This window comes from Chroicocephalus ridibundus, chromosome 5 (genome assembly GCF_963924245.1).
Source record: "Chroicocephalus ridibundus chromosome 5, bChrRid1.1, whole genome shotgun sequence".
NCBI classification, from domain to species: domain Eukaryota; kingdom Metazoa; phylum Chordata; class Aves; order Charadriiformes; family Laridae; genus Chroicocephalus; species Chroicocephalus ridibundus.
In genome coordinates this window covers 19,585,815-19,598,953 of record NC_086288.1, presented here as the reverse complement: position 1 = coordinate 19,598,953, position 13,139 = coordinate 19,585,815, and the positions used below count along the sequence as shown (strand labels likewise).

Sequence of the window (13,139 nt, the reverse complement as noted above, 5' to 3'; positions counted from 1 at the left end):
TGCTGGTAAGGAATGTTCTGTTACAGGGGCTTCCACAGTTGTCTCCTTTCTAAATGAACACCACTGGTGTTAAAGGTATTTAAAGGTATTCTTGAGTATACTCCTTTTTCTTATATTAGTTGCCTTCAGCCCAAGCCCAGCTTCTGTCCCTCTCACTGAGCTGCAGTAAGAGAACAGTGGACTGCCTGCTCTAGGAATCAGTTGATTTCAAAATCGCTGTTCCTAATATTTCATCACAAGGAGGGAAAAAATTAATTTAAATAGCTGTTATGTATTATCATTAATAAATGGTTATCAACGGTGTGGTATTACCATTAAGAGGTTCCTGCGTGGAATTAGCAGAGGGCAGTTAAAGTCACTTGGACACCTTCACTGTGGTGAATAAAAAGATGCTCAAGTGTCTTTGAAATTAAATCTTTGCCTCTGGAAGTCTGAAGATTTCAGATGGCTTTGAAGATGCTTTACAAAATTTACACAGTGTTTGGACTTCAGTTTGATGTCATTTGTATCTAGAATGCTAGTCTGTGTAACTTGCTAACATTGTATAAAATGCATCTGTATGTTTCTGTCTGGTGAGTGAATCTGGGCAGCGAAATTGGATCAGTTATTTCTTGTTGTTCATTTTGAAATGAGCATTTCAGCTCTACCTGGCATACTGAAGTGTGTGTGTGTTTGCTGTATACAAACAATTGTTCACTGTACCCTGTTTATGTTCTAAAGTCATTTTAAGTCTTTCAGATAATGGATAGCTTAAAAGAAATAAATATTATAGGTGTATGTGTAGACACGTATAATGCACTCATGGTGTCATGCGTGCACACACAAAATCTCTCCTGGTGAAAAGAATAGCTAATCACATCTGATAGAATAGAACAGAAATCCCGAAAAATGAGAACTGAAATAAGTAAAAAAAATTGATACTTTCTTCTACCACATAGTCTAAAATTTAATTTCTTGAAGAAAAGGTAGTGTGATTTTTATTTTTTTTATAATTTCTTTTGATGGACAAGTCTTGAAATAATTTTAGATAAGCAGCTGAGCTGGACTGCGAAGTAGGGGGTATATCAATAGGTTTTATTCAGAAGTTGTGTTAATTTATAGCTAAGGTTCGTTAATGCAAATCAGCATTATTTTTATCTTGCCCTCCCCCCATCCCATTCATATGAAGCTTTGCAAAAATTGTTTTATATCTGATGTTTAACACCTCTGTGAGGCTGCGGAGAAGATGGAGAGATTATTTCTGATAGCGGTATTCTTTACATGAAGAGGATACTTAGCTCTGCTCCTCTTTACCATAGCTGAACCTTCATCTTCTCTGTAGGTTATTGACTAGTAACTTGGATGAACATGCACTGTGTTCTCAGTCCAGTCGTTGACTATGCTGTTGGAAGTGTTGATAGTCAAGGAGCAGGCTGGTGATAATATCTGCTTCTGCTTTTGATTGTCAGTATTTCAACTGTGAATTCTTTTGAGAAGCTCCTTTGAGCTCAGCTGCTGTAGATGATTGTGCTAGCCCTGTCAGCCTTTATTTATTTTATGCATCTGTATTTGGTTCGTAGGTTGGAAGCTTTCTGCTTACATTTGGAGTACGACTCTATTAGCTGTATCCTCATTAGGTGGTTTGCAGTTATTCATGCAAAGATGCCACTGCAGATCATTTGCATTGACCAGACAACTTCAGGACCACTCAGGAACTTCAGTTAATGCACAACATGACTGTCCAGGTATTTTCAGAAAAACAGGGCTGGAAGGGACAACATAGAGGGCATTGGCTCCTGTCATCATACAGCCATGTTGTACAGTGGCTTTAATATTTTACCATATCATCCACAAATGCTACACCTCTTATAGACTAACATTGCATTTTTCGTTGTCCTTGGTGATTTGCTAGACAAGAGTATGCATAACAGAATTTTGGTTACAGCTATGTCTCTGGGAGTCATTTCCAGATACTGGTTACGATCTCTGCGGCCATCCATAACAAGACCCTACAACTCAACAGTAGAATCATACCTGTGTAGTGAACAACCATTTTAATTTTCCTCTTCTGTTTTTTCATAAGCTTGTCATAATTACAGATCTTACGCATTGACCAGGTCTTAAACCAGTGCTGCTTCTGGAGATAGAATCCAAGTAACAAAAGTGAGATAATCATAAGGCTCAGCATTCAGCGTGTTGCTAGCCTAGGCAGTCCTGAGATACTGTTGCTTTAGAAAAGAAAGAAATAGAATGGCAGACAAAGGCAGCTTTAAATCCACTGAACCAAGCTCAAGCCTGATGAGTGCTGTTTTGTGGAGTTTGAGTCATCACAAACTTCATATTTAAGCAAAGGTGTTATGTTAGGCTGTTAAATGTTTAGGTTTACTTAATCAGCTTGCAAAGTGAGTCCAAGTGGGAGAGCCCTGCTGATGGCTGGCAGGTTGTGTGTACTGTTTGTGGTCCTGGAAAAACAAACCTTGTACAACACTGCACTGCAACATGATATTAGGGGACATAAGGCTTATTGCAGTGAAGGCCTGTCAGTCTGACCTCGGTGTCGGGGAAGGTTATGGAGCAGATCATCTTGAGTGCCATCACATGGCACATACAGGACAACCAGGTGATCAGGCACAGTCAGCGTGGGTTTATGAAAGGCAGGATCTGCTTGACTAACCCTAATCTCTTTCTATGACAAGGTGGACGAGGGAAAGGCTTGTGAGTATTTTGTGCCTAGACTTTAGTAAAGCTTTTGACGCCATTTCCCACAGCATTCTCCTGGAGAAACTGTCTGCTCATGGCTTGGATGGGTGTATACTTCGCTGGGTAAAAAACGGGCTGGATGGCAGGGCCCAGAGAGTTGTGGTGAATGGAGTTAAATCCAGCTGGCAGCCGGTCACAAGTGGTGTTCCCCGGGGCTCAGTACTGGGGCCAGTTCTGCTTAATATCTTTATCAACAATCTGGACAAGGGGATCGAGTGCACCCTCAGTAAGTTTGCAGATGACACCAAGTTGGGCGGGAGCGTTGATCTGCTTGAGGGTAGGAAGGCTCTACAGAGGGATCTGGACAGGCTGGACCGATGGGCTGAGGCCAGTGGTATGAGGTTCAACAAGGCCAAGTGCCGGGTCCTGCACTTGGGTCACAACAACCCCATGCAGCGCTACAGGCTTGGGGAAGAATGGCTGGAAAACTGCCCAGCGGAAAATGACCTGGGGGTGTTGGTTGACAGCTGGTTGAATATGAGCCAGCAGTGTGCCCAGGTGGCTGAGAAGGCCAACAGCATCCTGCCTGGCCTGTATCAGGAATAGTGTGGCCAGCAGGTCTAGGGAAGTGATCATCCCCCTGTACTCGGCACTGGTGAGGCCCCACCTCGAGTACTGTGTTCAGTTTTGGGCCCCTCACTACAAGAGGGACATTGAGGTGTTGGAGCGTGTCCAGAGAAGGGCAAAAAAGCTGGTGAGGGGTCTGGAGCACAAGTCCTCTGAGGAGTGTCTGAGGGAACTGGGGTTGTTTAGCCTGAAGGGAGGCTGAGGGGAGACCTTATTGCTCTTTGCAACTACCTGAAAGGAGGGTGTAGAGAGGTGGGGGTTGGTCTCTTTTCCCAAGTAACAGGTGATAGGACAAGAGTAAACAGTCTCAAGTTGCACCAGGGGAGGTTTAGACTGGATATTAGGAAAACTTTCTTCACCGAAAGGGTTATCAAACACTGGAAAAGGCTGACCAGGGAAGTGGTTGAATCGCCATCCCTGGAGGTATTCAAAAGATGTGTAGATGAGGTGCTGAGGGACGTGTTTTAGTGGTGGACTTGACAGTGCTAGGTTAATGGTTGGACTTGATGATCCTAAAGGTCTCTTACAACCAAAACAATTCTAAGATTCTACATTTTACAGTGAAGCCTACTGTGTGAAAGAATGGCTGTACTGTGGCACCAGAGACCATTTGGGCAGTAAGTAGTAAGTGAAGCTTTGTCATTTTCTAATAGAAGCATCACAGAAATATGGCAGAAATATTTGCTGGTCCAGCAGGATAATTCATGGGTTTGGTGGAGGCAAACCTCCACCAGGTTCATGGGAGGTGAGATGGCTCTATCTGAGATATTCCTAAATTAAATCTGTTATATCTGAAATAAGTTTTAAAGTTGGTGGAGTAATTAGAATGGAAAGCTAAACAATAGGTATTTGGCAATGTGGTAGCGGATGGCTGCATGTTATGTCTCTAAAACTGTAGAATTTTGTGTTAGAGGCTATGAGGTCACAATAATTGCTTGAAGAAAGGCACACTGACAGAGAAAGTGAAATACAAGGACAAAGAGGAACGTCCTTTATGTCTAGGCAGTGGAGAAAACTCCTTGATATCCCTCTTATCAGATATGAGTGAGCAACATGCTTTTTATATACGTCACTTCTTTTGTGGGTTAGGAACATGCTGAGTCAAATAATGACACTCTCTCTCGCGCTGTCGCCTGCCTGGCCCCATAGGGACGGCTGCAGAGTGGAAATCTGAAAAACCTCCCATCCCAGGCCCGCAAGGCTGAGTCCTCCTCTTTCCTCTTTGCAACAGTGCCACCCAAGTGCTGAATGACTTCGACCCTGAAAGCCCAGTTCCCCCACCCACATTTTCCTTTACAGTGTAGCTGAATGGAGGCTTTTCCCATAGCTTAGTCATTGCTATGGCTCAGCCAAAAAAGCCTGTAATGTACAGGGCTGCTTTCAAAGAATTTTTGTAACTTATGTACGTGACATTTCATGTGTATGCTATCTGCAACTCGGGGGATTTTAGGAAACCAAGGGGAGGGAGTTATGCTGGAAAATGGGAGACTAGGAATAAGACTCCTGTATAACAGATCTAGGAAAACTGATCTTCAAAATATTTCTGACAACTCCGCAGGTTGATTCCAACCTCTTTCAATCTTATTTTTTTAATTATAAGCTTTGGTATAATTCTTCTGTCTTTTAACCTTGCTTTGAAAAGAGAAAATCAAACATGGGGAAAAAAATCTATTCCTAACTCGTATTTGCTATAAAAATCACAGTAAATACAACTCTGAATGTGATGACATAGGCACTAAAAAAATAGTAGACTGCATTTGACACTATAAACCGTTGACATTCTCCATAACGTATCCCAGAGTTAACTTATTTCTCATTTCCTAACAATTTCTAATCCATACTGAAGCGGGTCTAACATTGGCTAATAAAAAGATCCCGCACAGTGAATGAAGGAATTGGAGGAATAAATGGAGCAGCTCTTACAGGAGATTGTGCATTTCTGTCCTGGAGGAATGTACTGAAGATCAAAGGGATGCCAAGCAAAAGCTTTTATTGCAGAAGATTCTTCTTACATCATGTAAGGGTAATTACCTTGCGCAAAATATTTAAGACAATTCCCAGTTGCTGGAAAGCAAGGGGAAAGTAGAACAAGTGCTCAACCGGCAGGGTTATAAAGTGAACTGTTCTGTCTTCAAAGAACTTGTGTAAGTTCCAAAGAGCCCCCCTGTCTGTAGCTCCTAATAGTGGCTGGAGTGGTGCCTGGGCACTGCGGGCATGCCGGTGTTCGGCCTCTAGTTGTTACCAGATTTAAAAATCATTATCTTGCACTTCTAGCAGTGAACATCACTGATGTTAGCATTATAATCTGTGGTTCTCAATTGTAATACAGGCCGAGATGCAATGCTGCATATTAGAAAAAGAGGCAATGTAAGAATGAAAGAGACTTGGTGGATGGAAAGTAGAACCTGCTTTCAAGAAGATACAAAATCTTTCTGAATCTAGTACAGCCTTGCTCATGGTTTTATCTAAGTTTTAGAAACAGCTTCAGCTAGTGAAGATGCCTAAGAAATGCAAAGCCATTTGCAAATGTTCCTGTATTGCCTCATGTGTTCTGTACCAGCCATTATTGTCTTAATTCTCCCTAGTTCAGCAGAAGTGGGTGACTAGGACTGTAAAGCAGAACCATTTAACATTAACAGCAATTGTATATATGTTAAATACCAGGTGCATCCTGTTCCTAGGTCAGCCCAGTGATGCTTGCTATGTTTGTGGTTTGATTGATGTATTTCTAGCCTTATCAACTACTAATAACAAACTGTATTGAGAAAATGTCTCGTCGACACCCAGAGCCTGAGACCAGCCTGGACCCACTATGCACAGAACAGATATTCAGAAGAGCTGTCCTCTTGTGACCACGTCCTTTCAAGTCTTTCCTTTAATGTTGGAGCAGCCTCCCACCTCCTGGGTCACGGCTTTCTCTGCATGTAGGATGGAAGAAGTCTCACTGGGTCACCAAGTCTGGTCTTCTGCCATTGGAGGCATTCACGTCATACAGTTCCTTTCACATCTCAGCTAAAATCTCCTGCATGAGGCCTTATCAGTTCAATCTCTGTAAAAATAAGAGCTTAGAGCTTCTTCTGTGCCTGAGCTGTGTTCCAGCTTTTATAGGGCAGCTTCATTCTTATTTACAGTACTACTAATAATCTTTCCCCACTACCAGAGGACAGCCACCTTCAGAAGACAAGGCAGCAGTTGACAGGAAGTCAAGCTACCACAGTTCTCACAATTTGAGGGCAGAAAGTAGTTGTTCAGCTGAAAGCCACAGGCAGGGAGAGGTGGGGGCAATAAGCAAGAAAAGTCAGTGCTCCTCTTCTTTGCTGCAACAGTGACTTCTCCTGCAGCTCTTGTGCTTGGTGGCATTACAGTACGGTTTCCTCATGAAACATGGCCCAGCAGTGCGCAGTCTTTCTACCTCAGAAGTGTTCTCTATATGCAATACACATTTCCTCGTGGCTGCACTAAGAGACAGTGGGGCCTGCGGTGTGAAAAGCAGTGATGCGGTAGTACTGAAACCCAACAGTAAATCTCATGTTCATTCAAAATGTTCAGAAAGACAAATTAAGAGAGATGCATGCAGATGTTGGACAGTGAATGGAGGAAGCAGAATGGCACAATACGAAATGCTGCCTTTGTTCATTTACTAATGTTAATGAACAGAAGGAACAGAAGTCAGAAGAGAGTTACTTCTATGTTATGATATCAATAGTATAAAACAAATAATCCCCAAACCATTACAGGCTCAAAATGGACAAGTCTGGTGGGGAGTCTGCTGCAGCCTGTGGGAGTGCACTTCATAGATATGTAACTGTTCCACTGGCAGTTGGGCCTTCCTACACCCTGACATGCATCGCATGGCCATCAGCGTGACACTGCAGCTCACGTTTCAGTATCAGAATTAAAGCCTTGATGTCACAGATTCTTTTGGAAGTCACTCTTGGGGCTTAGTGAGGCTGCTGTGCTGGTGTGGGATCTCGGCAGCAGTGCGGTTGTTCCCCTCTTACATAGTCTAGAGTGAAATATGGGGTGCAAACAGTGAAGGGCTACAGCCCCTTTTCCTTCCTTTCCAGCAAATCTGCCCTGATTTTACCTTCTTACAAATGCATTCTAAATAAAGTTATCTTTAAAATAAAAGGTAGTTTTTCATTTTGTATTATGCTTTACCTTTGGGCATGTATTGGTAGAAGCAGATGACTGAATGCCACTTTTATTTCTCGCTAGTTTCACTTTCTGGTTCTCAGGTACGACCAAAATATTACAGATTGTACCTTCCTTCATATATGTATATATGTTTACTGTGTATACACGGTTTCTATTAGAATTATTTTTTTAATGGTAGTGTTGGTTTCAAGTTCTATAAATCCATTTGCATTGTTCTTCTGCCCTTTTTTTTGTCCCCCAGGGTCAGGAACAGCGTCATGTCATACCATGCTGGGTCACAGCAAGAAACAGTGAGGACAGAGGAGCAGTGTGTGATTGCGCTGGAGGATGCAGTTTGCCTCCCGTTGGAGTGATTCCAAGTACCTGCTTGCAGACCAACTCCTCACCTTCTTCTGTGCACCAGCGCTATGTGTGCTGCAAACCCTGGATTAGTCATCAGATACTGCTTGTACTTCAGCTCCTGCAGCGGAGAAGAGGCTCTGGTGTCGTGCAGCATAACCAACGGGAAGGCTGAGGCAGAAGCCATCTCTGCTGACCTCAGGATGTAATAACGCAAGTGCTTTCTTCAGCAGCAAAGCCATTTAAAGAACTTTCTACTTTGGGTCACTGCCGCTCTGCTGTATCTCTGCGTCACAGTTTATTGCAGTCTGAGGAGCCTCTGTTACAGTAGCTTGGGTCATTAAAATGATCCAGGTTAAAAATTCCTCTTGCAAAGGCCTTGAGAGTTTGTTTTGCTTTGTTTTGATTGGAATCATTTCGCTGTCAGCTCTACTTTCTCCTTAGCACAACTGACAGATTTGCAAATAGCAGTGAATTGTTAGAAGTCAGAAACTCCTCTTCTACTGGCTTGAGTGCTGATCAAAACTGGGGATCGCCTACACAACAAGTACCTCCTTAGCACACAAGGCTGAGGGGGCCAGTGGGTATTGCTCAGCAGCATTGTTCCAGGAACAGCAATGTGGTGCCAGTGCAAACACCATTCAGCCCTTTAGCTGTGGCTGACATGCAATTTCTGGCAAAATTATTGTAAGGAAGAGGATTTAGGGAAGTCTTAACTCTGCAGCCTGGTCTACATTTAAGATTCTTGCAGGTATAAGAGTATCACTTTGGAAGGATCTGTTGATTTTTTTTCAGGCAGTTGTATCAATAAAACCTCTGGTCTGGATTTAACTGTACCAGTATAGAATTATCTTAAATAGGAATACTATTTTGTTTCTCATATATGAATTTCTCTGTAAATATAATGCACTTGGTTATGACTTGACACTTAAATAAATCTATTTAATTGTTTACAGCAGGTTAAGGAATGCTCTGAGGTGACTAGCTCGTACTATCCTTAACAGATAAAACTTTGATGTACTATCTTTCAAAAAACTGCCAGCTTTTCTTGGTAAATTTTTTTTCAGTTGTCCCTGTTTTTGTCTACGTCTATAACTAGACGTAATGAACGTGTGTGCCTGTGCCTACAGATATATCTTTTATATGCGCACACATACAGATTTGAAAAGCTATATAGCGCAGTTGCTTTGCATAATGAGTTTCATTTTTTTTCACAGGTCAGCACCTTAAGCGAACCTTGGAAAAACTATTGTGTGATCAGTCTTCGCACTGAAGCAGCAGCACCCGTTTGGTAAAGGTAGTCTTGGATAAAAAGCTGAATGCTGTGGTTTCAGTGACTTATCGTTGAAACCTTGTGGTTTCTGTGTAGGAGGCTGTATAAGCTGGACACGTTTGACATCCTTATTTCTGAGCTGTGAAATCTGTACATCTAATTTATGAAAATTATCTCTGGTTTAATTTTACTCTTTTTTTAAAGAAGTCAACATATTTCCCTTGCATTCAGTGGAAACAATAATGGAAATGTTTTAAGATGTACTGTGAGCCTGTTTTGACCTCAAAAAGGGAGAAGAATCAAGATATTCTTGATTATGATTAAGGTCGAAGAAGGAAATTAAAATTAAATACAGGGAGTTAGAGGTGAGAGGAAAGCATTTTTCAAGCGTGGAGCCAAACAGATGAATTAACTATAGGAAACAATACAGACATTATAAAATAAAAGTCTCAGAATTTGATTTTTAAAATAAACAAGCAACTATGTAAGGTAATTCAGAATAAACTATGGTACTGGTGCCATTTAGGGTAACCAGCTGTATCTATAGTCTTTCAGGTGGTCTAAATAAACAAATAAGTTTACATGTAAAGTAAATCCAAGACTAATGAGCCTAAAGGTAGGACAAAGAGGGAGCTGGAGCAGAAGCAGTTGCAATCACAGAAAAACATAATTGAATGTTACATCAGTTATGTGCTTTTTTCTTTCGTAGTTGAGTTTTATGCTATGTTCAGTGAATTGATGCAGTTCGTTGATGGGTGAAATGTGCTAATGTTGGTGCAGTGGATATGGCAGGTTTGCACAGCTGGAATTGGAACGAGGGGAGAGTAAGTTTCTTGGCTTTGCTGTGCTGTGTAGGTGTAGGGGAGACACATCCATGTCTGCATTGCCGAACTGGAACCAGGAGAGTCATGGACCCACCTGCATTGGCCTTCATTCCTTCCCTCGCTCTTCTCCCTTCTGCTCTGGTGAGTGCCTACCGTCCTGTAACTCCCCAGAAAGCGGTGCTGTGGCAGTACATGATACCTGACCCTCTAATGTTGGCAAATCCTGTTCCCTTCACTGTGATAAGCAATGACTGCAATAACTGCCCAAATCCTGAGTTTCACCAACAATTTTCCTTCTGCCAGGCAAGCTCTTAGAAGCATGTACACCATTCCCTGTAAGTGAACATATGGAAATGTATTATAAACAAGCAAAGACCTCTAAATAGAAAACAAAGGAGAAGATAAAGAACATTCAAGGTATGAAATAATGTTTCTTGCTGAAATATAAATAAAATGACTACTTGTGTGAAAATGACGACTCAATGCATTGGTGGGAGTACAAAAATCTCTCTAAAAACATTAGTCAAAGACTTCTGTGTAAGCAAAGATTGAAAGTGTGATAGCCACTGTCAGTTAATTTCAGAAGGATGACTGCAAGTTTCATCTTAATAATTTTCAGTAATCTTTGTATCAAAACGTCAATAGAAGACCATAGATTTTGATTCCTTCCTACTGTCTCATTGGTCCTGATAGAAGAATTGTTCCTTTTCAAGAAAAAAAAAAAAGTGTTACTCGAATGTTGTACTTTTGACTGGGAAATGAAGGTGTCTTGTCCTGCTTGTGTTTTCTTTCCAGAAACCTAAGCCGGTAAACATGATGACTGCATCTGTAGGTGAATATACAATAAAACAGTAAAATTGCTGTCTTAAGGTACTCTTCTGGACAATGGCATTTTTCTTGTCTGTTATTTATTTACTTCTTGCAGACTTAACACTTGATACACCGCTCCTTGAGCGCTTTCTCTGAACTAACTTGTGGGAGACCAAGAGAAAAATAAGGATGCACTGAAGATGCTCATCCAGATCAATGGAGACTTTTGAAAATCACATTTTCACCATAATCACTGCAAACACGGGATATACAGATAACCAAGGAAGAACTCTCTTTCTGGGCATCCAGAATTTACCCAGAAGCAGTATCGTAAGATTCAGCATTTCTCTCCATATAGCTGAATTTCCAGTCCTGATCCTCTTCCTCTGATTATCATAAGGATTATACAACTGCTTTTTGATTGAACCCAAGGGAAAAACTCTTATCTATACCTCTGTTTTCTCTTTTTTTGTATAACTAAACCTACAGTTCTTCAGATCCCTCGTTGGTGGCATTTTTAGGTGGTTTCTTAACCGCCACATTTCCACTTTTATCTCTGAGCCCGTCTCCCTCCTAACCTACCTGCCTGTTGCTGGCCAGGGGTAGGCAGTGTAGCACCAGTGCTGCACCTCTTGCCCCAGACACTCCCCTTGGTCACATCCTGGGTGCTGAGGAGCAAAAGCAGCCTCTTAAATCTCCCCTTCTGCAGGCTTGACCCCTCCAGTGTTGAGGGCATAGCTGAAAAGTCACAGGAAGCCTTTTTTTCCCCCTTCCTCCTAACACCAGCCATTCACCAGCTTTCATGTTTGTCTCTCAGGGAACAAGTTAGGTGACTGACCCAGCCGAAAACGTACCTTGCTGTGGCAGGGAGCTGTTAGGCTGGACCAGCCATCATGGCGGTGCATATCCTGGAAGGCACTTAGCTATCTGGGCCTTGCCTTCCCAGGGGGACATGCTCTTACCAGCTGAGAAATACTGCTCTACACCATGACTAAAATAATGGTGGAAACTTGCCTCAGTGGTATTTTCTTATTTTTATTGTTCTAAGGGCATCTTTCATTGTCTCACAGCCTAGAAGGTTACATCTCGGCTGTCACCCTCCTCTCCTTTTGTGGAATACTTATTTTAACTTTGATTATTTCAGGCATCTGATTTGCATGTGGACCATAGGCAAATGTTGCTGCACCACTGGGCATGGAGGTCTCACACCCAGGAGGCATGAGGAGAGGGTGGATGTGACCGTGTCCTACCCAGCCTTCACCTTCAAACCAGACCTTCACCTGCTGCTGCCATCAGTTGAGCCACTGCTGGCAACTGTGTATGTGCTTGTAGCCCAACCACAGGCGAAATAAAATGCGAAGAACTTAAATCACTATGAAGATTGGATTTTACTGGCCTTTGGACTGGTCAAAGAGTGCACGTGTACCAGTGCTTTTAGACACAACACCTTGATCTCCTGCAGTTGTGTTTCTGTACCATGCACCGCATGTAAGGAGATGCTGATTGGACTCCAGAGGCTGCAAAATAATTATACTTCATATTGCTGCACAAAGGGCAACAACAGGAAGGGAAATGGAAACATTAAAGCTGAGAACAGGAAAACTCATGAGAATATCAGAAACGGCCTGAAGAGAAAAGGAGACAAAAATGTAATTTCCAAAACAATAACTGGAGATCAAAGAAGGCTGTTATTCTTTCAAATTGCTGTTTGTGGCAGCTCTACAGGAGGTTAAAGAAGAGCATTACTTTTAAAGGTGCTGTGAAAAATATGGAGAAGCAATAGCTTTTTTCTTGGCTCTCTTCTTCACGTTCCCCCTGCATTTCTCTGTTGGCCACCCTGAGTTTTTCTGACAGAAATGCCATCATTCGCTTCACTTCTAAACTGAAAGCAGAGCAGAGATTAAACAGTTTTAAATTTAGCAGAGATTAAACAGTGCTACCCTCTGATATAATAATATGCCATGGAAACTCTCCTTACTCATTCTCTGAGCTGCCTTTATTTTCTCCTCTGTTGCTAGATCTAGTTCAATACTTTTAAGGATTGAACTGCACAGATTTTAGCTTTGTTCTTCATCATATCTTGATTGTTTTTATTGATTTTGTCTGATTTCTGTCAAAAGTAATAAATATAAATATCGAAATGTTTTGTGCTGGTACTTTCATATGACCATTTCAGTTTTCCATTTATGATATTTCATTGTGAAGTTTTGTTTTATTTGAAACAGTTTTAAAAGCTGGAAAAGAAACATTTCTTACATTTCTTCATAGTTTGATGCAGAATGTCCAACCTGAAGTGAGCTTTTTTTTTTTGCTTGACCACCTCAATATGGCACAAAACACATACGTCTGCTGGCAGATGAGAAAGTCAGATGCTTGCCCTGTTTTAGACAATCAGCCGAACATTTAATAAGGAAGCACATTCTCTGTGC

At 41.8% G+C, this 13,139-nt stretch overlaps 1 protein-coding gene across 1 annotated transcript in view; it reads left to right on the top strand.

The window, feature by feature from the left end:
- The window catches only part of ADAD1 (adenosine deaminase domain containing 1), an 80,080-nt gene extending 67,304 nt beyond the window's left edge, over positions 1–12,776 (top strand). Inside the window, exons 2-6 of the transcript XR_010071345.1 lie at positions 7,706–8,554; positions 9,021–9,100; positions 9,932–10,041; positions 10,204–11,040; positions 11,855–12,776. The gene's annotated coding sequence lies outside the window, so the exon portion shown is untranslated. The remainder of the gene's footprint in view (positions 1–7,705; positions 8,555–9,020; positions 9,101–9,931; positions 10,042–10,203; positions 11,041–11,854) is intronic.
- The last annotated feature ends 363 nt before the right edge of the window (positions 12,777–13,139 follow it).